This window comes from Rhincodon typus, chromosome 16, assembly GCF_021869965.1.
Source record: "Rhincodon typus isolate 14 chromosome 16, sRhiTyp1.1, whole genome shotgun sequence".
Classification (NCBI taxonomy): domain Eukaryota; kingdom Metazoa; phylum Chordata; class Chondrichthyes; order Orectolobiformes; family Rhincodontidae; genus Rhincodon; species Rhincodon typus.
This window is the reverse complement of record NC_063347.1, coordinates 25,782,183-25,808,330: the sequence shown is the minus strand read 5'-3', so window position 1 is coordinate 25,808,330 and position 26,148 is coordinate 25,782,183. Positions and strand designations below refer to the sequence as shown.

The following is a 26,148-nucleotide window of genomic DNA, read 5'->3' as shown; positions in this document are numbered from 1 at the left end:
GAATCCTTACACTGTGGAAGCAGGCCATTTGGTCCATTGAGTCCATTACCAACCCTCAAACAGCATCCCCACCAGACCCAACCCCATCCCCCACCCCATCCCTGTAACTCTGCATTTCCCATGGCTAATCCACCTAGCCTACACATGCCTGGACATTTTGGGAAATTTAGCAAAGGCCAATCCACCTGCACATCTTTGGACGGTGGGAAGAAACTGGAGCACCCAGAGGAAACCCACACAGACATGGGAAGAATATGTGAACTCCCCACCGTCACCTGAAGGTGGGATCAAATCCGGGTCACTGGCACCCGAAGCAGCAGTGCTAACCATTCAGCTGCCATACTGCCCATAGGAAGCACGTTGTTGCTGCAGAAGGAACACACTGAAAATTTAACAAATTGATTCCTGGGATGTATGGGGAGAGATTGAGTTGGTTAGGATTGTATTCGCTGGAGTTCAGAAAAGTGAGGGGGGATATCTCGTAGAAACATCTACAATTCTAACAGGAACAAAATCAGTAGTTGCTGGAAAATCTCAGCAGTGTGGCAGCAACTGTGGAGAGAAGGCAGAGTTAATGTTTCAATTCCAGTGACCCTTCTTCAGAACTGGCAATTCTGTTCCATTAAGCAGGAGAAAGAAACTTTTGGTACTGAATTTGTGTTTAGACATGAGCAGGAAAACAAATAGCAATTGTATCTCAAGACTAATCTCAAAACCTTAAGTCCTGGGATAGGAACAAAAAGTGACATTGGCTGGAGATGTTTAAAGAAGGACCATAAATTTGTAAGTCCTTTTATTTTGAGAAGAGGTCAAGAGTTACTGCCTATGTTTCTCTCTCTTTCTCTCTTTCACCCACAATGCTCCCCTGAATAGTTCCCCTTTGCACCATCTCAAAATTTTACCTCATCCAAAATTCTGCCTGTTTGTCTGACTAATCTATTATTCATCCCTTCTCCCTTTACCTCACCATTGGCAGGTGTGTATTCAGCTATCTAGGGCACATGTTGACAATTTTAGAACTCCCCCCTTTGATTCTCCTCCTTTCTTCCAACTGTCTTTATTTTAGATCCAACTTATGGACCTAGCTTTGTTGTGACATGTTGTTTATGCATTTATTTTTAATGTTCAAGGCTGTCATCCCTTGGGATGTTTTCTATGTTAAAGATGTTATACAAATGCCATTTTCATTGTTATGCATTGGACATGGCCTATTGCTATTTGCACACCCGCCTGTCCTAAAATTGAAATGCTTAACTTCTATAAAATATTCTGATCATTGAAGTCTAGCATCTAAATCACATGGCTAGAGCTTGCTAACTATGAGTTTGCAGTTCACCAGTCTGGAAAGGAAGTGGCTTTATTTCTGGAATAAGTTGTTCATTTTTACATCCCTTTTTTCCTTTTATTTAAAGGGTCTTTTTTAGCAGTGTTTTCCCTCCAGGGAAGCTTTTTAAAAAAGTATTGGATTTGTTTTATTGAATTTATGTTAACTCCTTGGTTGCTGCGTGTTTGTATATCTTGAAGTTAGCTGGCAATCTCTCTTGCCTGAGAAATGCAGACCACCTTGAGATTTCACATGGCATGTTAAAATGCCAAGATGAGCAGTAGTTGGTGGGGGAAGCAAGTGAGGCAACATGTGGAACCCCACAGCATTCCCATCCTCTAACAACGAATTTTGTTCTCATTGAAACTTGCCATCTGTTCTGACCAGAATTACAATTGGCTGAGAAAAATCTGAGCATTTTAGATTCAGGGTCTGTTTTTGGGGAGATGGGTGATCAAGTAGAAAGTATTTAGTAATTCAAGAAAGTATAGTCATACAGCATGGAAACAGAGCCTTTAGTCCAACTAGTCCATGCTGACCATATTCCCAAACTAAACTAGTTCCAAAGGTTTTAGAGTAGATTTGTAGCTCGGATTGTGGATGTTGTGGTTGATTGGAACGCTGAGCTGATTCTTTGTTCCGCAGATGTTTCATTACCCCGCTGGGTAACATCATCAGGGGAATTCCTAGAGGCCTGGTTCTCCACTAAGAAAGCCATCAATAAACACATAGAGCTCGACCCCATATCCACTCCATTGCAAAGGAAAACTGGAAGTGAGATAATCAACAGACACCAGAATTTAAATAACAGCACTTCATCGGAGGCTGCACTGATAATGTTACCCAGCAGGGTAATGAAATGTCTGCGGAACAACAAACCAGCTCGGCGGGCGAGCCAACCAACCACAATAAACTAGTTCCACTTGCTGTGTGCCCATATCCCTCCAAACTTCTCCTATTCATGTACTTATCTAACTGTCTTTTAAATGTTGTAACTATACCTGCAACCACTACTTTCTCTGGAAGTTCATTCCACAAAAGAATCACTTTATGTAAAAAAAACAAAGTTGCCCCTCATGTCCTTTTTAAAACTTTCTCCTCTCACCTTAAAAATTTGCCCCCTAGTTTTGAACTCCTCTACCCTAGAGAAAAGACCCTTGCTATTCACCTTATCTATGCCCCTCATTATTCTATAAATCTCTATCAGGTCACCCCTCAACCTCCTATGCTCCAGTGAAAAAAGTCCCAACCTATTTTTAGAACTCCAATGCTCCATTCCCAGCAACATCCTGGTGAATCTTTTCTGAACCCTCTCCAGTTTAATAATATCTTTTCTATAGCAGACTGACCAGAACTGATACAGGATTCCAGAACAAGCCTCACCGTTGTCCTGTACAACCTGAACATGATGTTGCAACTCTGATACTCAAACACCTGATCAATGAAGGCAAGCATACTAAATCCCTGTCTACCTCTGACGCAAATTTCAAAGAATTATGGACATGAACCCCGAGGTCTTTCTGAACTACAACACTACCCAGGGCCGTACTATTAATTGTATAAGTTCTACTCTTGTTTGTTTTACTAAAATGCAATACCTTGGATTTATCCAAATTAAACTACAACTGCTTATTTCTCAGCCCATTGACCCAATTGATCAAGATCCCTTTGTAATCTTAGAAAACCTACTTTACTTCCACCAAACTACCAATTTGGATGTCATCTACAAACTCACTAACCATGCCTCCTAAATTCCCATCCAAATCGTTTACATCAATGACAAACAAAAGTCGATCTCCGTGGAACACCACTGATCACAGGCCTCCAGTCTGAAAAAAAACTCTTCAACACCCCCTGTCTCCTACCGTTAAGGTAATTTTGTATCCAATTGACAAACTCACCCTGAATTCCTTGTGATCTAACTTTACTAATTTGTCTACCATGCGAAACCTTGTCAAAGGCTTTACAAAAGTCCATATAAACAAAGTCTACTGCTTTGCCCACATCAATCTCTTTGGTCACTTGCTCAATCAAGTCTGTGAGACACGGTTTCTCTTGCACCGAACAATGCGGGCTATCCCTAATCGGTCGTTACCTCTCCAAATGCATCTAAATCCTATCTTTCAGAATCACTGCCAATAACTAGCCTACCACTGACATCAGGTTCATAGGTCTATAGTTCCCAGGCTTCTCCATACAGCTTGTCTTAAATAAAGGCACTACATTAGCTACCCCCCAGCACATCACCTGTGGCTATAATGATTTAAGAAAAAAAGTTCTACCAACTTGACAATGATGAATTCCAATCAGTAAGAACTTTTTTGAAGGGAGAAACAAGCTTTCTCATCTGTACTTTCTTAGATATACATAATGCACTTACAATATAGAAAGGTACTTCATTGTATATGCTCAACAAAGCAACACTGGCCACAGGAAGTATGAAGTCCAGTGCCTTCCACAAAAATGTAAGATTTATCCACTGAATATGCACTTCACAGATGTTTACATTTAATAGTTTATATGCAACTCTCAGTCCCTTTTTACAGAAGATATCACACGGCTGGCCATGTGATGCGTTGCTCAAAAATGAGCTCTGCTAGGCCTCGGGTATTTCTTGTATCAAAGGAACTAGCCACAGCACGTTCTATTTATAACATTTGAAGGTTTCAGTGGAAAAGCATTTCATGCTTTTTTTTTCTGTAGACCAAGGAAGACAGTTAAACTTGACGTTATTGTGCCTTGTATGGAGTTTAATTGCACTGCACAACTTTGATAAAGATCGATTTATATAGGGGCAGATGTCCAGGCAAGCTCAAACTCTTTTCAAGGATATACTTGATGTAATTGCAGACAGATTTATACAACTCAATACATTGTGTGACTACACTAAGTTAATAGCTGATAACTTCTGGTTATTTCTTTAAATTTGAGGTTGGAGCAGGGAGGGGGAGGGGTGGTGCTTAGACATGGTTGTGTTTTCTATCATCGCTTTTCTGCTTTTAAGAAAGGACATTTCTAGCAGAGAATTGTCAATACTTTTACTTCTGTGCAACAAAATGCATTATCTTCTAATTCCTAATTACATTCCAACTAATTATTCCCAAGCTAGCATATTAAAATAATATCCTTAGAAATTAGGCTCCATTTACCCCAATAACCTGATCTTGTCTTTTGTAACATAAAGATCCTTTATTGAAACCAATGTTATTTTTTTCTTGCATATTATTTCAAATGACTGGATTTTATTTCGGATGCCAAACATTGAACCCTGCAAACTTTAGACAGGTGAGAATTTGGAGCTGTAATTTGTGTGCTTCTGATTGTAGCTGGAATGCTTTATTTCAGAAATGAGTTTCCCATCCCGGAGCATGCTGATATGGTCCAAAGAGACTCTCAAAGGAGCAGTTTTATGTAATTTCATTCCCAAATCATGTGGTGGAATTAACTGCAGACGTTGAATAGTTAGTTACAGAGACATATTCTTCAGCCAGCATTGTGTTTCATCAGTTACTGTAACTTACTTCTAGCTTGACATTTGTGAATATAAATGCATAAGTGTGCCAAGAGGCAGAACAGCAATGAAAGCCCTGTTATCTTGTGTCTAATAAACTTTTCCTGACTTTGGACTCTGATTAAAATAAATAAAAGTAATAGCTTGAGCAATAGCTATATGTTAAGTCTTAGTATTTTAACATGTCTTTAAATGACACTGTAAACACCAACATTGTGTGCCAAGTCTTAATTACTGTATAAATGTAGCAAACAAATTATATATTTTACTATTGAAAATTTGTATCTTCACCATTTATGCAGTTATGAAATATTTCTAATCCTATTACAAAGCATAAATCCTTATCAGGGAAACTTCTAAAATGCTTATTTCTAATATTACCCAATTTGTACACTCAGTCAAGATGGAGTAGGAATTGATTGAACCAAGTTGAGGTAGGTCTGTAAAGTTAGGTTGAGAATAGAATGGGAAAGTGAAAGAAAAGATCCATGCCAGCACTTCCACACTTAAGATGCCTCTGGTGAAAGATCTGCTAAATCCATGAGAAGGAGATGAGGAGACACTAAAAGAAATGTTTGGTGCAAAGCCTCACTACCTACTTCATGGATGTCAAATGTCCCAGTTGCTACAAAATCACTCGTGTTCAGCCGCGCGCAAACTGTTGTGTTGTATGTTGGTTGCTCCACTGTACTTTGCCAGCCCACTGTTGGAAAGGCCAGGTTAACAGAAGGCTGTTCCTTCAGAAGAAACCAGCACTAAAGTGAAAGTAGGCATCTCAGGATGGATGAGACTACCTGCACTGCTGGGCATTGGGAAACTGGTGAAGGAATACTGATTCACTTTCCTGAGATCTGAATCTTGGCAGAATGGAGGGTGGGGTGGGGGTGGAGAGAGGTGGGAGATTATCACTGTTCCGCATCTTTACCCATCTGGTTTATGTAAATTTTTTGGACCTTCTGCTGGTATTGAGTTATTTGTTAGAATTGCCAAATAAAATGTTGTAACATCAAAAAAAAATGAAGTATAGTCAGAGGCCAGAGGAGGGCATTAGAGGTCTGTATTAGGTTAGGGTGGGGGGAAACCATGTTAAATGAAGATGTAAAGTTGATGAGTTTGAAGCTTGACAGTGGTGAGGGAAATGAATTAAATAAATTGAGGAACAAAGTTGACATTTGAACTAATGATGTGGAGTTATTTAGTTGAAAGGAACTCCAGACATCAGTAACATTTTAATATAGTAACATTTAATCTAATAGGTCTCAGACTTTAGCCAGAAAAAATAAATCCGAGGATTTCAGTGAGAAAGTAAATTAACTAAGGATAGCTATCAGCAGAAGAGGATGATGACCAGCATTTCCTTCGGGGTTTCTATGGAGCTATGGGATGAGTAGTTGCAGTGAGCGACAAGATCACAGTTCTTTTTGGATTGCAGTGATTTGTGTGCCATTTATTACTGCAGTTATTAATTTGCACAAACATTTGCTGTTTGCTGTATGAATCTTTTTAAAGGCTTACCATAAACAACTATCTCAATGAGATCTTTTTCGATTGGGACTATGGGATAAAATATATTTTATTATCCTACTATACCAATTATCCTACTATAGCATTTTGGATAAAAGAATAACTGAGTTAATGGGAAACCTGAAAGTAATACTTTTGCAAATACACAGTTTGATTTGAGAATCTTCAGACCCATTTTTAACATGACATTTGCCTGTCCTGCCTCCTCCCAAATGCTGAATGAGCTGCGTTGTATTTCCAGAATTTGTAGCATTTTACTAGTTGACAGAACACAGTTTAATCATGCACATAATTTGATTAGATCATCAGTATTGTGGTGATAAAACATAAGCTAAATGTTCTAGATCCAAGAAATCTGAAATAGAAACAGAAAATCCTGGAATCACTCTCAGATCAGGCAGCATCTAGAGAAGGAGAAGCAGAGTTAATGTTTTGCATCGATGACCTTGTATGAGAGGAATCATAAGTATATTTGACAATGTTTTGTTCACTATAGGGTGACCATTACAGGCTCCGTATAATGTATAAATGCAAGTATTTCAGAATACTTTGGCCAGAATAATGCATTCAACTAGTTTGAAATCAGACTTTGAGAATTTTAAGCACAGTTTTATTTTATATCCAGGACAATTATTTTCTATAATGTTAATTCTGAAGAATAGCATAGAATAGGTGGCACAGTGGTTAGCACTACTGCCACACAGCGCCAGGGACCCAGGTTCAATTCACCCGGTTACTGTCTGTCTCTGTGGAGTTTGCACATTCTTCCTGTGTCTGTGGGTTTCCGCTGGATTCCTCCCACAGTCCAAAGATGAGCAGGCTATGTGAATTGGCCATGCTAAATTGCCCATGGTGTTCAGGGATGTGTAGGTTAAGTGTGTTAGCCATGGGAAATGCAGGGTTACAGGGAAAGGGTAGGGGAATGGGTCTGGATGGGATGCTGTTTGGAGGGTTGGTGTTGACTTGATGGGCTGAATGGCCTGTTTCCACACTGTAGGGATTCTATGAATAGCAATTTATTGTTACTTGTAGTAATGAAAATACAGTGTATGTAAATTGCCATTATTCAACATTTTAATTTCAGAAATTATGAAAAGAAATAATTGAGACAAAGTTCACCTTTTGTTTCCTCCACGACTCCTGGGTTTCTTAAATTGCTATGGGATGCTGCTGCTGTAGCCAGGAATCTACCACATTTCCACCATAGCCAAGAGGAATGGAACCGCTGCACCACCGCCAAGAAGAATAGACCAGACCCACCGATGGTGAAGCAGCGGCCACGAGGGACAGGCATCCGGATCCACCATGCTGCTGCCGGCCCTCTCAAACACTTTCCTCTGCTGCAGCCGCAGAAAAGCTGAACTTTGATACAAAAGAGAAATGAAGAAACAAAACAAAAATAAAGAACAAAGAAGAATGTGGCCGGTCAGGTGAGCAGGAGCGTCTGGGCACAGAGCCCGAACACTACCTACTTTGTAGGAATAAACTTTGTATCATAACAATAAACAATTTCTCTTGATAGTAGCATTTCTGGTGTGCCCATTTCTATTCTTACTGCAATAAAAGCGAAACTCTGCTGGAAATCTGAAGTAAAACCAGAAAATTCTGCAGAAACTCAGTATATCTGAGGAGGAAGAAATAGTTAACATGTCGAGTCTGATATGAATTCTTCAGAATCCAGTGTTAACTCTTCATAGAGGCTGCCAGATCCACTGAGTTTCTCCACAACTTTGTATTCTCATTAACTTGACTACTGTTCTAAATATTTTGAAGTCTATTTGCATTAACAGTCTCTTAGGGAGAAAAGATGAAACTGCTTATTGTAAACTTTCCTAAGGCCCCAGTCACAATAAACTTGATTTTAGTTGACAAGTTGGACTTGCTAACTGTGTGCTGCATTTATAAATACAGCAAACCTAAGTATTTGGTATGTGCTGAATAATGTGAATTGAGGAGTGTTTGTCATCCCTGGGTGATACGTTGCAGTCGCTGTACACTAGAGTGTTAGTGATTCAGCCAAAAACTAATCCATCACTGAAGCTCTGAATTTCAATTCAACTGCAAATACTCCTTTTTGGAAGTGTGATATTTTACAGGAACATTTGTATGAATGTTTAGATAACTGTGGTATAGTGCTGTGTAGACTGTGCTGGTTTATTTTTAAAAAAGCCCATTATTTGCAAGGGAGACAAGGAAAGAGCAACTTTACCAAACTTGGAAAAACAAGCATTAAATCTGTCCCAAAGTCCTGTTCACAACTGCCCACACACCATTTTCTTTCTCCTCTTCTAAAAGCATCACCTTTTATTGCTCTGTGGTAGGAGTGGGTGTCGGCAGCCTCCAATTAGCTATCCAGTTGATCATTTTGTGTATCTTAGCATGGCCTGCAAGTATAGGTGGACAACATGAATATGGAAAATGAGATATTGAGCCAGCTACATCTTCATTCCTAGTCAACAGATGTTCTTTCTATCATCCCTTCAGTAATTGTAGCATATTATTAATGTGGTATAAGTTCATATATCTCAGTACTGCAATTTAGTGGATGAATCACCATTGTGTGACATCCTGTATGTAACCGTATTCTCATAGTAGCAGATGCTTGAACACTTGCACAGTCCCTGCCTATTTAGCACAGTGAGAGGACAGTTTTATTCTCACTGTTGAACTTCTTAAATGCTGTGAAGCTGTCTCCAGCCAGGAAGGATGAAGGATTGCGCTGCAAATGCTATCTTTTGCCTCATAGGTTTTTGAGAAATTTTGAGGAGTCAGGAAGTGAAAGTACTTGCTGCAAAATAACCAATCTCTTCTCTGTTTTGATGGAGGATGGTAAGATTAGGGAAGGGTACATTGATAATCTAGGGCATGTCGATATTAAGGAGGAGATGGTGTTGGAAAACACCAAGGTAGATAAGTGCCCAGGGCCTGAAGGGATCTATCACAGGATACTGAAGGAGGCAAGCAAGCAGATTGGTTGGCGTTGACGGAGATCTTTAGTCCCAGACGACTGTAAAATAACAAATATTGTTCCTTTGTTTAAGGAAAGCTACTGGGATAATCCAGGAAATTATAGACCGGTGAGCCTTACATCAGTGATAGGGAAATTATTGGAGAAGATTCTTGGAGACAGGATTTACTTATATTTGGAGAAGAATGGACTTATGGACTAGTGAAGTGGAGGTCTTGTGTCTCAAATTTGTTTGAGCTTATTATCTCTTCGCCAATGATGATTGAGGGTAGGGCAGTGAATGTTGTCTATGTGCATTTTACTCAAGCATTTGACAAGATCCTGCATGATATGCTGGTCCAGAAGAATAAGCCAAATGGGATTCATGGTAAATTAGTAAATTGGATACAAAATTGTCTTGGTCATTGGAGACAGCGAGTAGTTGTGGAGAGGAGTTTTTCTGACTGGAGATCTGTGATCAGTGATGTTCAGCAAGGATCAGTGCTGGGAACCGTTGTTTGTAATTACATAGAAATGTAGAAACATAGAAGATAGGAGCAGGAGGAGGCCGTTCGACCTTTGAGCCTGCTCCACCATTCATCACGATCATGACTGATCGTCCAATTCAATAGCCTGATCCTGCTTTCTCCCCATAACCTTTTGATCCCATTTGCCCCAAATGGTATATCTATCTGCCTCTTGGATACATTCAATGTTTTGGCATCAACTACTTCCTGTGGTAGTGAATTCCACAGGCTCACCACTCTTTGGGTGAAGAAATGTCTCCTCATCTCCATCCTAAATGGTCTATGCCAGATCCTCAGACTGTGACCCCTGGTTCTGGATGCACCCATCATCAGAAACATTCTCCCTGCATCTACCCTGTCTGGTCCTGTTAGAATTTTATAGTCTCTATGAGATTCCCCCCACCCCCCTCATTCATCTGAACTTCAGCAAAAACAATCCTAACCTAGTCAACCTTTCCTCCATATGCTAGTCCTGCCATCCCCAGAATCAGCCTGGTAAACCTTCACTGCACTCCCTCGAGAGCAAAAGCATCCTTCCTCAGAAAAGGTGATCAAAATTATGCATGGTATTCTAGCTGTGGCCTCACCAAGTCCCTATATAACTGCAACAACACATCCCTGCTCTTATACTTGAAACCTCTCGCACTGAAGCCCAACATACCATTTACCTTCTTTACCACCTGCTGCACCTGCATGCTTACCTTTAGCAACAGGTGCACAAGGACACCTAAGTCCTGCTGCACACTACCCTCTTCCCAACTTGCAGACATTCAGGAAGTAATTTGCCTTCTTGTTTTTGCTTCCAAAGTGAATAACCTCCCGTTTATCCAAATTATACTGCATTTTCCACTGATTCGCCCATTTACCCAAACTGTCCGGATCATGCTGAAGGATTTTTGCGTCCTTGTCGCAGTCCACCCTGTCACCTGACTTGATATCATCTGCAAACTTGGAGATGTTATATTTTATTCCTTCATCCAAATCATTAATATATGTTGTGAATAGCTGGGGTCCCAGCACCGATCCCTGTGGTACCCCATTAGTTACTGCCTGCCATTTTGAAAAGGACCCATTAATTCCTACTCTTTGTTTCGTCTCTGCCAACCAGTTTTCTATCCATCTCAATACACTTCCCCCAATCCCTGCGCTTTAATCGTGTACAGTAATCTCTTGTGCGGGACTTTGTCAAACGCTTTCTGAAAGTCCAAATATATCACATCGACTGGCTCCCCTTGTCAATTCTACTAGTTACAGCTTCATAGAATTCCAACAGATTTTATCAAGCATGATTTCCCCTTCATAAACCTATGCTGACTCTATCTGATCCTGACACTGCTGTCTAAATGCTCCGATGTAAAGTCTTTGATAATGGATTCATGAAGTTTCCCCACTACAGATGTTAGGCTTACTGGTCTGTAATTCCCTGTTTTCTCTCTGCCTTCCTTTTTGAATATTGGAGTGACATCAGCTACCCTCCAATATGCAGGGATGGTTCCAGAGTCTATAAAATCCTGGAAGATGATCACCAGTGCATACGAATTTTATATATAGTAATGTTTGCAGACAATCCATACTGTAGGGATTCTATGACTCGTTCTATAACATAAAAAATTGGAACAGTTGTGGATAGTGAGGAAGGTTGTCATAGGATACCGCAGGATATAAATCATTTGGAATGTTGGGCAGAGAAATGGCAGATGGAGTTTAACCAAGATAAGTGTGAGGTGATGCATTTTGGGAGGTCAAATGCAAGAAGAAAGTACATAGTAAATGGCAGGATCCTCAGGAGGATTCGTATACAGGGGGATCTTAGGGTGCAAGTCCATAGCTCCCTGAAAGTGGCAACACAAGTGGCTAAGGTGGTAACAAAGGTGTATGGCATGTTTGCCTTCATTGGGCAGGACATTGAGTATAAAAATTGATGATAAGTTATGTTGTAGCTGTATATGAGTTTAGATAGGCCACATTTAGAGTATTATATGCAAATCTGGTTGCTGCACTGCAGGATAGATGTGGAGGCTTTGGAGAGAGTTCAAGAGGTTTGCCAGGATTTCGCTTGGAATGGAATATATTAGGTTTGACAAATGTGGATTGTTTTTGCTCGCGCGTCGGAGGCTAAGAGGCAACCTGATAAAAGTGTATAAAATTATGAGAGGGATGGATAGGTTCGATAGTCAATCTTTTGCCAGGGTGGAAATGTCAAATATTAGGGGCATGCATTTAAAGAAAGAGGGGAAAGTCTGAAGAAGGTGGTACTTTTTTTACACAGAGGGTGATAGGTGCCTGGAACATGCTGCTAGGGTAGGTGGTAGAGGTAGAGATGATAGCAATGTTTAAAAGGCATTTAGACAGAAAAATTAACATAGAATCATGAATCGCTGCAGTGTGGAAGTAGGGCATTTGGCCCATTTGAGCCCATGTTGACCCTCTGAAGAGCATTCCATTGAGACCCACCTCCCTGCATTTCCCATGGCTAATCCTCTTAGCTTTCACATCCCTGGACACCTATGGGCAATTGAACATGGCCAATCCACCTAACCTGCACATCTTTGGACTATGGAAACCAAAACACCTGGAGGAAACCCACACAGACACGGGGCAAATGTGCAAACTCCACACAGTCACCTGAGGGTGGAATTGAACCGGGGTCCCTGGCGCTGAGCCACTTCGAATAGAGGGAAATGGATTATGTGCAGGTAGATGGGATTAGATTAGAATGACATCATGGTCACTACACATGGTAGGCTGAAGGGCCTGTTCTGGTGCTGTACTGTTCTATGTTCTATAGCCATGGCAATTATGTTCACTTTCTGGCCAATGGTGACCAATCCCACTCCACAAATCCCCCAGGAGGTAAGTGCTGGAGGACTCTGATTTAAATAATCTTGTTGGAGGTGATTGCCTGACAATTATGTGTTCTGAATGTGTCTTATGTTATAGCTGAGGCAGTAGGAGTGTTCCACGCTTTTGTCTCCCTACCCCTTGGGTTGCAGCATAAAAATAAAAAGACTTTTCTCAGCTACCACAATGGCTAATTTAAGTACCTTCCTTTTATCATGTTTTAAATGAAAATGAATTATTCGTGAGTTTTCTTAAGCACAATTATTGGTTTATTGTGAAAACAAAACTTCTCCAATGAATGTGCAATAACTGATTTAACATACAGTCAGCAATATCAAAATTTAATTGCTTAACACTCTAAATATTTCCAAAACACACTTTAGGGAAAGAGGAACACTGTGCAGAGGTTGATTTTTCTGAAAGAAAAAAGGTCTCCTTTATCCTTTTTGTCTTTAAGAATAACCCATTGGTAAAGTGTGGAATGTTCTGGAACGTGTTGCTCTGATGTGATACATGTGGTCAGGTTACAAATTGCACACGATTGTCTTTTGAAGCCTTTCAGACAGCTTATCTGGAAACACAAAATGGAGATCTTACTTTTTCAAAAGAACAAATAGGTCTCACCCTGAACTTCACCAGAGGGTTTTCATTCATCTTTCTGAAAAGAATAGCAAGACAACCCTCCTGAAAGTCATCTTGTTTCCCAATTGAAGACCAGATACTGAAGCATTCTCCATCCAGTCATTGGGTCTAAAGCAAGCAATTATCACAGTCATATGATTTCCAGGAAGCCTTGTGTTTAAAAAAAACTCAAGGTCACAATAACCTTTCGAAGAACTCTTTTTAAAGAAACTGCTACAGGTTTTCCCATACAACTTAAAATAAATCAATCTTGTCACAATCTTCCCCAACCCAGGTCCTCCAAGAAATATTAAATGTGAAGCACCTTCGTTACACTTGAAATTTGTGGCGAGGTTTCACTACCTGCTGGATGGGGCTGCTTCATTATGAGTATGTGATCTATTAATCCAGAGGTTTCAAAATAATACTGTGGAGGCAAGAGTTTATGACCCACCAAAGCTGCTGGAAAACTTAAATTTTATGAATTAATAATCTTGAAAAGAATGTTTGTCTCACTAACTGTGATTGAAAAAAGACCACAGGATTGTCATTAAATCCTAGCTGCTTCACTGACATTCAGGGAAGAAAATCTGCTGTCCTAACCAGCACTGGCCTTCATGCGACTCCAGACCTACAGCAAAGTGATTCTGAAATGGCCTGGAAAAATGTTCATCACGCACACGCACAGCCCACCAGACATCAATATTGGCAGTCAACTGGCAGCCATACAGCTTAGAGGAGAACTGCGTGGGACATAGGCACCACAGGATGGGCCAGCACTTATTACCCATCCCTTGAAGGGGTGGAGGTGAGCTGCCGCCTTGAACTGCTGAAGTCCATACACTGCAGGATTTTAATCCAGTGACTCTTCAGCAATGGTGACATGTTTCCAAGTCAGGATGGTGAGTGACTTGGAAGAGAACTTGCAGGTGGTGGTGTTCCTGCTGCCCTCATCCCTCATCCTTCTAAGTAGTGGTTATGAGTTTGGAAAGTGCTGTCTGAGGAGCCTTGGAGAATTTTTGCAGTGCCCTAACAGAAATCTCATGGTAGTGCGGCATAAACAAACAAAAAGAAAGTGAGCTTGTCAGAAAGGCACGGTGATAATCATGAGAGATTTTAATCTACATAGAGTAATACAGCACGGAAGCAGACCCTTCAGTCCAACCAGTCCGTGCTGACCATAATCCCAAATTAAACTAGTCCCCCTGTCTTCTCCTGGCCCTTATTCCTCCAATCCTTTCCTGTTCATGTACTTATCAAAGTGTCTTTTAAATGTTGTATCTGTACCCGCGTCCACCAATTCCTCAGGAAGTTCATTCACATGCTGTCTGCGTTTAAAAAGAAATTTGCTCCTCGTGTCATCTTTAAATCTCTCTCCTTAAAAATGTGTCCCTAATCTTGACATCTCCCATCCTGGGGAAAAGACAATTACCATTAACTCTATCTATACCCCTCAATACTTTACTTTACTTTATAAATTTCTATCAGGTCACCTCTCAACCTCCTAAGCTCCAGTGGAAAAATTCCCAGCCTATCCAGCCTTTTCTTTATAACTCAAACCTTCCATATCGACCAACATCCTGGTAAATCTCTTCTGAACCCTCTCCAGCCTAATAATATCCTTCCTATAACTGGGCAACCAGAACTAGACACAGTATTTCAGAAGAGGCCTCACCTTAAAATTACAAGATTAAAATTTGCAATACCATAATGCATACAGTTCAATTTCTCATTCATTTACTTTGCTTATTTCAAATGTTACAAATCAATCTTGCACTATCCTTTTCATATTCCCAATCAGACCCAAGGAAATATTATTCACACAGTCTTAATTTATTTAAGTCAAAGCTAAAAATCATCCCAGATGTCAAAGCTGTTGTTACTCACCCCCTTGAAAACACTGCTTATTGTCTGTGCATAGACTAGGTTTATGCACTGCACAAGCAGGTCAAATAGCACTCCAAGTAACTTCTCCTGAATCCTCCCATCAGACAGCGCTGTAAAGAACTGTTTTGTGATCTGCCCTAGTGCAGTGTTGACTAGAAAAGTCAGATGGCTGAATGTAGCCTAGATGAAGAGTTCATAAAATATGTTTGGACAGTTTCTTATGTCATGGAGTCAACCAGAGGGTAGGCTATATTAGATCTGGCATTGTGCAAAGAGGTAGGGTTAATGAATGATCTCATTTTGAAAGTGCCCCTAGGTAACAGTGACCATAATATGATTGAATTTCAAGTGTAGTTTATAGGAGAAGTGTGGATCTCAGACTATTTTAATCTTAAGAGTGAGCAATTATGGGGGCATGAAAGCAGACCTGATTAAAGTGAATTGACGACTTAGGTCAACAGAGTGCAATGGCAGATGCTGAAGGGGATATTTCAGAATATGCAGAATGAATACATTCCAACGAGTAAGAACAATTCCACGGGATGAACTGTCTATCTACTGTTGACTGGAAATGTTAAACGTAGTATCAAACTAAAAGAAGAAAAACATATGATTGTGTAAAAACTGGTGGCAAGTCAGAAGATTGGATGGAATATAAAAAAGTGGAAAAAAAAGAGACCAAAAAATTAAGAGGGAAAAATTAATGTACAGGGGAAGCTAAACAGAAATATGAAAGCAGATAGTAAGAGTTTTCATAAATATTTTTAAAGAAGGATTAACAAAGTGAGCATTAATTATATAGAAAGTGATAAATGAGAATTAATAATTAAAATTTAAGGAAATAGCAGATGAGTTGACAATATTTTTGATGTAGAGGATGCATATCAATGCAGATGCAGCAATAAATTGGGACACAGAAATGAGGGTGTAACTCGTGGAAATCACAAACACCAGAAAAGTAGAACTGAGGAAGTTGTTGGAGCTGCAGGTTGTTGAGTGCCTAGGTCCTTGTGGATTTCATTCTGGGTATTGAAAGAAGTGGCAAGTGAGATAGTTGATGCATTGGTTTAATGTCCAAATCTCAATTGATTGAGTAATGGTCTCCATTAAATTGGAAGATAATGAATATAACTTTTTTATTCAAAAAGACAGGAAGCAGGAAACTACAGCCTGCCAAACTTGACATCTGTCATAGGGAAGATGTCCGAAGCTGCTACTAAAGAAATTATAGCAGGGCACTGAGAAAAATTTCAAGGCAATCAGGCAGAGGCAATGTGATTTTTAAAAAAGGGAAAGCTTGATCAATCTTTTGGAGTTCTCTTCAGGTGGTAATGCATCCTATGAATAAAGTGGGATTGGTAGATGTCCTGTAGTTAGATTTCCAGAAGACATTTGATAAGGTGCCACATCATAGGTCAGTAGGAAATACAAGCTCATGGTGTAGGAGTAGCATATTGACATGTGTAGACGATTGGCTGACTAACAGGAAGCAGAATGTAGACAAAAATTCGTCTTTAAGTTTGGCAAGATGTGTGCTATAGGGATTGATGCTGGGACATCATTGTTGTTTCCAATTTGTATAGCTAATTTGAATGAAGGGAAGGAAAGTATAGTTGTCAAATTTGCTTATGACACAAAGATAACATAATTGAGAGGCATGGATAGTCAGAGTTTTTTCCCCCATGGTAGAAATGTCAGTCACTAGGGGACATGGGTTTAAGGTAAAAGGGGGTAAGTTTAAAGGAGATGAGGCAGTTTTTTTAAGAGCAGCTGGTAGATGCCTGAAATGCACTGCCAGAGGTGGTGCTAGAGGTAAATATGGTAACAATATTTAAGAGGAATCTTGACTGATATGAATAAGTAGGGAATAGATGGATTCAGACTGTGCAGAAGCAAGTGGTTTTTTGGTTTAGAAAGGTGCTGTGCTGTTCTTGGCTTTTCCGTCTTGGAGCCATGTGATCAATTCTGTGATCTTATTTGTCCTCGACAGTATGATTGTGGCTCAGGTACTTACCTGGAGATGATTACCTTTTCGTCCTTCAAAAACTTTGTCACGAGCTGCTCATATTGCCTCAGCAGAACCTCTTTATTGGACATCTTTACTGTGATATTGTTTGAACAGGAGAGAGGGAATTGTTATGTATATACAAGATCTGAAAAGGCAGGAGATGCAGTGCCGATTCCTTTCAGAAATTTGATAGTGATTTTTGCCAAAGAAATAAACTGCAGTTACCTGTTAACATCTGGAGGTGGCGCACTCTTGACCCTCAAAATGGGCTAAGGTGAAAATGTTTATGAATAAAAAGTGAATGGAAAACAATATATATTTTAAATATTGAAGTTCTAAAACAATATTTTGATTTCTAGTTTGCACAATGCTGTAGATTTGGAAAAATGTCCAAATGTAATACCTTTATATTCAATTTTAACATTTGAAAAAAATACACTTTTTTAAATCCATGCAGAGATAGTGGGAACTGCAGATGCTGGAGAATGTGAGACAACTAGGATTAGAGCTGGATGAACACAGCAGGCCGAGCAGGAAAGCTGACATTTCGGGTCTAGACCCTTCTTCAGAAATGGGGGAGGAGAAGGGGATTCTGAAATAAATAGGGAGAGATGGGGAGGCGGATAGAAGATGGATAGAGGAGAAGATAGGTGGAGAGGAGACAGACAGGTCAAGGAGGCAGGGCTGGAGCCAGTAAAGGTGAGTGTACGTGGGGAGTTGGGGAGGGGATAGGTCGGTCCATCCCAAAACCAGCCCAGCTCATACCCGCCTCCCTAACCTGTCCTTCCACCTATCCCCTCCTCCCACCTCAAGCCCCACCCCCATCTCCTACCTACTAGCCTCATCCCGCCTCCTTGACCTGTCCGTCCTCCCTGGACTGACCTATCCCCTCCCTAACTCCCCACCTACACTCACCTTTACTGGCTCCATCCCCGCCTCTTTTGACCTGTCTGTCTCCTCTCCACCTATCTTCTCCTCTATCCATCTTCTATCTGCCTCCCCCTCGCTCCCTATTTATTTCAGAATCCTCTTCCCCTCCCCCATTTCTGAAGAAGGGTCTAGGCCCGAAACGTCAGCTTTCCTGCTCCTCTGATGCTGCTTGGCCTGTTGTGTTCATCCAGCTCTACACCTTGTTGTCTCACTTTTAAATCAGTTGTTTTAAGGTTATAGAGGATAAAATCATCTGAATCCTAAGCAGATGGATGTATAAAATAAGCAGTTTATTAATTGGAAATAATAAAACCCCAAAACAATGTTGCTCTTCAGTGGCTATTTTTACCGGTTTAACAGGTACAGGAGGTTTGTCAAAATCTCTCCAAGTGAGTCGCATGGTTTATTAACTTTTTTCAAGTTGACTGTTGTACAAATGGAAAAGGTTAAAATTTTAACAAAGTAAAGTTTGCATTTCTGTTGGTATGACTCTTTCTGCACCAGTGGCAATAAGTTGTGCACTTAAGCCTAACAGGCAAGGCTCCATGCATAATTTGAAGTCACACATTTGGTTGTGGTTTCCTGACAGACCAAAGCTGAGGAACCTGGCAAGACCTTATAAAACTCTTTAATGTTCTTAGGGAATTTTACCCATTGGCATTGTTCTAGCATGGTGATTTGGTTCTTGAATGTTTTATTGTAGGACCCCCTCATGAATGAATCAAATCTAAATTGTGTAACTCTGTGAAAATGTTGCAAGTAGAGAGTTTTATTAACAATGTTTTTATGTACATAGATCAGTAGTGGGTGCATCTGCTTCTCAATATGATCTGTCTATGCTTAGTATGATGTTTGACAATGGCAATCACACTGTCAGGCATGCTCTGAATTTTGCCAGAGGAAAATAGGAACCAGAATATGCAATTCAGCCCCTCAAGTTTGTTTCACCATTCAGTGAGATCATGGGGAAAAGCAGAAATTCACACTGTCAGTGAATGGTTTCAAAGTGATTTCTGTAGTCCTACAACAATTAGTCATAGGAATATGTGGAACGATTAGAACACAGCAACATAGGAACAGGAGTAGGCCATTCAGCCCCTCGAGCCTGTTCTGCCATTTAATGAGTTCATGATTGATCTGTGGCCTAACTCCACATACCTGCCTTTGACTCATATCCCTTAACTTTTTGTTAAGCAGAAGTATTATCTACCTCAGATTGAAAATTTAAGACCTTATCCACTATCCACTGCCGTTTATGGAAGAGAGTTTCAAACATCTGCACCTCATTGTATTTTCACTGCGGCTGTAACACTATTCTGCATCTGTTCTACTACCTGGATGCACTTTGTATTGTATGATCTGCCTGTATAGCATGCAAAACAACAGTTTTCACCATTATCTTTGTACATATGACAACAATAAATCAAACGCAAACTCAAAACTTTGGGTATAGAAGTGCTTCCTAACATCTCTCCTGAGTGGTCTGGCCCTAATTATGAGACTGTGCCCCCTATAGTCATCTTTGCTACCATAGTAAGACAAAAAGTTTCATAAATGCTGACTCAAATGTGACTTTGCAAAAGATCCTGGTCAAGTAAAAAGATGTCCTCAGAGGAACCTTGGAGGAAATGAAAGAAATAGAAATTAAACTTCAGTTGAAGCAGAAGCTCGTCTGAGGAGCCTGAAGGCATGTCCAATACTGTACATCATATGGCCTAAAGTGGAGGCAGAACTGGAAGGGCTGGTGAACCTGGGACCTTTGGGTCCAGTATCCACCAGTGAAAGGGCCACACCAATTGTCCCAGTCTTAAAAACTTGACAGCACGGCCACAATTTGTGGTGGCTTTATGGTCATAGTCAACCTAGGAGGAAAGAAATTTTCAAAGATGGATCTGTCGCAGGCCTACCTACAGATGGGGGGGTTGCAAAGGAGTCCCTGCTGCCGCCAATGATAGTAGCAGAAAGGATACTGGTTCCACTACAAGTGATTTCCTTTTGTCATCACATCTCTTCTGGAAAGCCATGAATCAAATATTAAGTAGGTTGCCAGAAGTGCAGTTTTACCTGGATAATATTTTGAATAATGGATCCTGGAGTTTAAAAACTCCGTTAGTGTATTGGGCCAGGTAATCAATGGCAAGGGACTACACAAAGCGTATAAGAAATTGGAGGCTGTAATGAAGGCCCCTAGACCAGAGAATATATCTCCATTGAATAGTGTTACGGCTTATATCTGGAATGAACTCCCAGAGGAAGTGGTAGAGGTGAGTACAATTACAATATTTAAAAGACATTTGGACAGGTACATGAATAAGAAAGGTTTTTAAGGATATAGGCCAAACCCAGGAAAATGGGACTAGTTCAGTTTAGGAAACTTGGTTGGTATGGGCAAGTTGGACGGAACAGTCAGTTTCTGTGCTGTATGACTCCATGACTGTCGTCAATAATACAAACCCTGGCTGAAGTATTGTGTAGTCTGGGCAGTTGTAGTTGGAGGGTGGCATGTCTTCTGCTCCTCATCTTGCCATCTATACATTTTATTAACTCTACACAGATTACATTGTAATAAACATTATTTTCTAACTAGAGATAAGAGCCTTTTTATTCAGACTTGCCAGTGATTCATCCATCATCGCAACCTACTAACCACCCTGTAGATTATTGAAGGATTGGTGACAGCAAAGGAAGACTGCAGTTATATCACAGTGACAGCAGTGATCGATGTGGTGCAAAGTACACAACATTGATCCCACAGTGAAAAGAACCCTGAAGAATCGGAAGGAAATGAGACAAAGAATATTCTGAGAAATAGTAATTCTATTTTCAGTGCTTACACCTTTTAAGAAAGGAACAGTTAATCTGTCAGCTTGAAGCATTTAAACAGATATCAGTCAGCAAAACCTCATGGAAGCAATAACAGCTAGCAGCTGTGGTCTGAGGCAAAAAAGACAGCCAGACCTAGGGGGATATAAAAGCACGGGAAAAGCTGTGAGGGAATAATCCTGAGTCAGGAATCAGCTGAGGTGTGTTCGGTTTTTGGAGCTACAGCAGTAAGTTAGACACTTAATGGAAGACATTAGAAAATTTACCTGAATAGTGCAAAGCCCAGGCTGGGAGGTTGAAAACCAAAAATGGGAGTACTTATCAGTAAACCAACCATTACTGCAGTCACACACAGGCATCACAAGACATATCTGCTAAATTTAAAATAGGGCCGTAACTTAATATCGAAGTCAAGAATATCAGAAACAAATTGAAACATCATAAGTCCATTGCAGAAGAAGTTTAAGATCAATAAAGCGTTTCAGAGTCAAGATAAATTTCATTACAAAGTCATTATATGGAAGGAGTGTGAACGTACCATTTTGTTGGGTGGGGTGCATTTGGGGAGAAAGTGTGACTTGATCCTACAAGAAGAAAAAGGCACAAACATCCTATTGCTCAAAAAGACAAACATCCCAAAACACCTCAAAAAAGACAGGGATCCTCCATTTTGATTCTTAAAGCCAGGAAGGTTACACTAATATTGTAGAAAAAGTATTTATCAGAATTTAAAAGCGTGGAATATTCAATACTTTATTAGTATCATGTTGGTACAGTGCAAAATTTTAAACTTCTAAACAATTTTTACAAATACAAGTGCTTTAAGAAAAATGGTTTCCAAACAGTGGTAAGTCACAACTATTGAACAGCTAGTAAATGGAATTTAGTACAGTTCAACCACAGAATTAACAAAGACTAGTAATTAAAGGAAAAGCTGTAAAGACCGTAGCAATCTTTACAGCAATTTGTGATTAAACAGTATGTCTGATGGCAAGCTTAGCAAACATCAAATTTAAAACAATATTAAAACTGTATATATTTAAATACTTGCAGAGTAACAAGCTTAATCTACACAATAGGGAAGAATGGGAAAAGACATAATACTTAAGAACAATGATGATGCTTACAGAACCTACGTGGGAACTCCCGGAGAAAACAGTTCCTAAGATACAGAATTACTTGTGTATTGAATACCAAAACCAGAAATGGAACAAGTTAACACACTACTATATTCAGTAGGTCCAGAGCTGACCATAAATCAACAAAAAAACTTAAATATTTTGTTATTAAAGCTGTTGACAATTACTTAAAACAAATAGAATTTTTGAATGATGAAGTTTTAATAGAAAAATTCAATTTCTAGGTGAATATATAGTCAATTTAATTAATAACTTATATAGATCAGTTTAAACCTGTGAGTTAAACAATGGAGCCTTGCAAAGGAAATCATAATGGATGGACTGGTTGGCAGAATTTTTGAGTAGTATTTTTTGAATCAGATTTTTTTATTGTCCAAGGAAGATTTATCATTGGAAAAAGCTATCTAAATCATCCTGGAAACAGAGACTAGGAACAATTGCTGACAAACCCTGAGATGAGAAGAACTGCTCACCAAAGAAGGTCCTTCACAAGATGTAAACACACTTGACAGACACATGACAAGCTTACACGACACAGCAGGTGGGCAAATATTAAACACTAAGTTATTGTCAGCACTGTGGACAAAAAAGAGCTTCGTGAGCAAAGACAGTGTCCAGCTATGACAAAACTGTGTTACATCTGTTACTAAACAGGTCACTTCCAAAGAATTTGTAAAAGTAAGAAGTATTTCCAGAACAGTGGAGGTACTAGTGGTTACAAACACAAAGCCACCTACTCGGTAGATCACCCATCTCCATTCAAAGAGAGAACCCGCACTTGGAGAGACATTCACAGGGGGAGATACCTAAGGCATTCATAGACAAAGTGGGAGATCCATGTCTAAATTTTTTGTCTAAATTTATTTATGTCAATAGCCACCTTACTGAAGCTTCATACTGGGGCCAGAGTCACTCTCTTATCTGACCATTCATCATGGCTGCCGAAACAAATGTTACAGCTGTCAGTCCTGGAACTAGAGGATGCAACATCTACCAAGGTTAAAGGGATGCTGCAAGCAACATTTACAATATAAAAAATATCAGCTAGTAGGGAATACAAATATAACCTAGAATCAACAAATCTCAATCTTGAACAAGAAAGCATGTTTTGCAATTGGTGTTCTCAAAAAGATCGCAGAATTACATTAGCACAGAAATAAAAGTTTCTTTGCATTGTCCTAAATTGTTCACAGGATTAAGCAAATTTGATACTGAGAACAGTATCAAATTCTGGATAAAATGGCTTAGCATCTTTTCTTACACATCCAGGAAAATTCCAGATCCCTCCTTAAATCATTTTCAGAAACAACTTCAGGTTCACCAGACCAATTTGTATGGTGCTCAGACATGTTTACTGCTCCTAATTCCAATGGCTCAAAAAAACAATAGCTAGGGAGATCCATCTCGCATCAGGTATCAATGAAAACTTTGCCAAGTTGTTTAAAAGTAGAACTTTTTTACCAAGCCTGATATCAAAGGTGGTTCTGCCAGGTGCTGTTAGATGACCAACCAAAACTACTTACCATTTCTATGACTCGCTTTGGTAGATATTGTTTCATCAAATTGCCATTTAGAATTGCCTCAACCCCAGGATTGTTCTAATGTATATCATGTCCAGTGTATTGCAAGATCAAGAAGAGGTTACATGACACATTAATGACCATTGATACGTAGGGATCCAATGGAAAACATGACCAAAAGGATTCAATACTGTCTGAAAATGTCTACAGGCTGCAGGACTTCCTTTCAATGAGATATGTGAAGTCTCCAAAAAATTTAAAACCAAGGAACTACAGATGCTGGAAATCAGAAACAAAAACAGAAATTGCTGGGAAAACTCAACATGTCTGGCAGCATCTGTGGAAAGAAGACAGAGTTAGTGTTTTGGGTCCAATTATCCTTCTTCAGAATTTATTCGCTTTTTGGGACACATTATTGTCAAAAGTGGGATAAAGCTTGATCTAAAGGTGATAAAGGTCATTAGTGAGTTTCTCACTCCAAAATCTGCTGCGACTTATGAAAATTTCTATGCATGCTGAAGCAATTAGCAAAACCAGGTGTTGCCTTACTTGGTGATGGTGACATGTTATGGATCAGATCAGATCAGATCCCCCTCAAAATATTTTTAGAAGGTAGCCTAGACCCTAACTTTTTCTCATTTTAAAGATAGGTGTGAAATACGTGTTTCAGATGTGATGCAATTGGTCAAACCACTCAAAATTAAGCAAAACAATTTATTTAAACACTATAGTTAAAATGCAAAGACGAGAGAGAAATTTAGAATAACTCAACCATTGGAAAACTTAACCAAATAATAGATACAGTACCTATTACTAATTAACCGTTCCAATATAGTAGCATCAAATAAACACTCACCTTGGGCAAAAGGTAAATTCAGACAGATCCTTATTGGCAATTCTCCAATCCAGGAGGAAACAACATTGAGAGATTTCAGAGAATGTAGCAGCCAGGAAACATTTTACTGAAGTTCCAACTCTTCTGGGACCCAAACAGCTTCTGACTGCTACAGCTATAAAACCAGAAAAACTTGATCTGGCGAACTGGTTACTCCTCTGATTGTTGATTTAGATCATTTCTCATAGCCACTTCGACATCTCTGCCTTTATAGACTCTCTGCAAAAAAAACACAACTCAGGACAAAATATTATTTTTAAAGTGATAGCATCATCACAGAGAGAACACTTGAGGCATTTTGTCAAAAAGATGCAAGGATGGTGTTAGGACTTACATCAGAAAGATGCCTTCTAAGAGAAGTGGGAAATACTAACATCCATGGATGACCAGCCCACTGCAATCCGTCCCTGCCAGCTGTTATGGCTGTGAACGTATCAACCAGTGGCCTAGCATGGAGCAGTACTCTTTCAGGAGCAACCAGATGAGAGATGGAATCTGGTGTTGTATGTCCAGGGCATTGTCAGGCACACTGCCATGATGTGTAGTTATTGAAAAGAAGGCAGTTTGTGACATCACTGCATAAGAGGAGGTTTTCAGATTGTATCCTTGCCTTGAAAGTTCTCAGACAGATGGGCCATATCCATCAGTCTCCCTATTAAATGGGAAAGAGCTATTCAGAACACTTCCATAGGTAGAGATTGCATCTTTGTTGTACGAGATTTGCCTATGAAACCCCCGAATATGTGCAGGGGAAGCTGCAAATGGCAGTGGCTGCCTTTTCCAGCATGCCCTACAACATCATTATGGAATTCCCTGTTAAATTTGAGTTATGTGCTCACGTTACAGTGATACAGTGACTGGCTCAACCAAATCCAACAGGAACAAAAAGAAGACCTGGAATGTACTCTTATTCATCAGCTTGTGTTGGTGGTTGGCCAAACCAAAAGCTCAGTTGATCATGAAGACTTATTCTGAGCATCAACATTACACCAGTATAAATGATGCATTGTTATTTAAATAATAGCTGGTCCCTCCAGCTTTACTCGAATGGCACAAAACAAATTACACAGGAATCACTTCGTAATGCCCAGGTGCAGAGCTAGGGCTTGGGGGTCATTCTAATGAGCATCTTGAGATTTGAGGACCTCCTGACTGACAGTGAAACTTGTCTTATTTATAAGTTTGAATAGAGTCACTGATCTTCCCTATTACCCTCAGCAGACTATGAGAACTGACGTGTTTTTGTTGATTGTTATTCTTCACAGTGGATTGAAGCATAAAGAAATCACCACCATTGACAACTACTGGAATCTTGCATGAATGTTTGCTACACATGGCATTCCTGGTGTAGTCTTTTCTGACAATTGACCATAATTTGCTCACAAATCTTTCAGACATTTCCAGGTTTCAACAGGTACTCAGCTTTCTTAAGTTATCTGCAATCAAATAGGGAAACAGAACGTGTAGTATAGACAATTAAATCCTTTTTGAGAAAAATACTGACATTTATACAGTTTTGTTAAATTACAGATCCACCCATTTCAAAGTGGCACCTTGCCATCAGCATTACTGATGAGGAGAAACTGAAGATATGTGTCTCCAAAGAGACTGTGTTTTCACAGATAACCAGGTGTACAGCTGCATGAACACA

The 26,148-nt window shown here is 39.8% G+C and overlaps 1 protein-coding gene and 1 pseudogene across 1 annotated transcript in view; both read left to right on the top strand.

The window, feature by feature from the left end:
* Positions 1 to 26,148, top strand: part of fgd (faciogenital dysplasia) — a 213,084-nt gene that overhangs the window by 6,173 nt on the left and 180,763 nt on the right. The window lies entirely within an intron of this gene.
* LOC109932209 lies at positions 5,341 to 5,594 on the top strand (annotated as a pseudogene).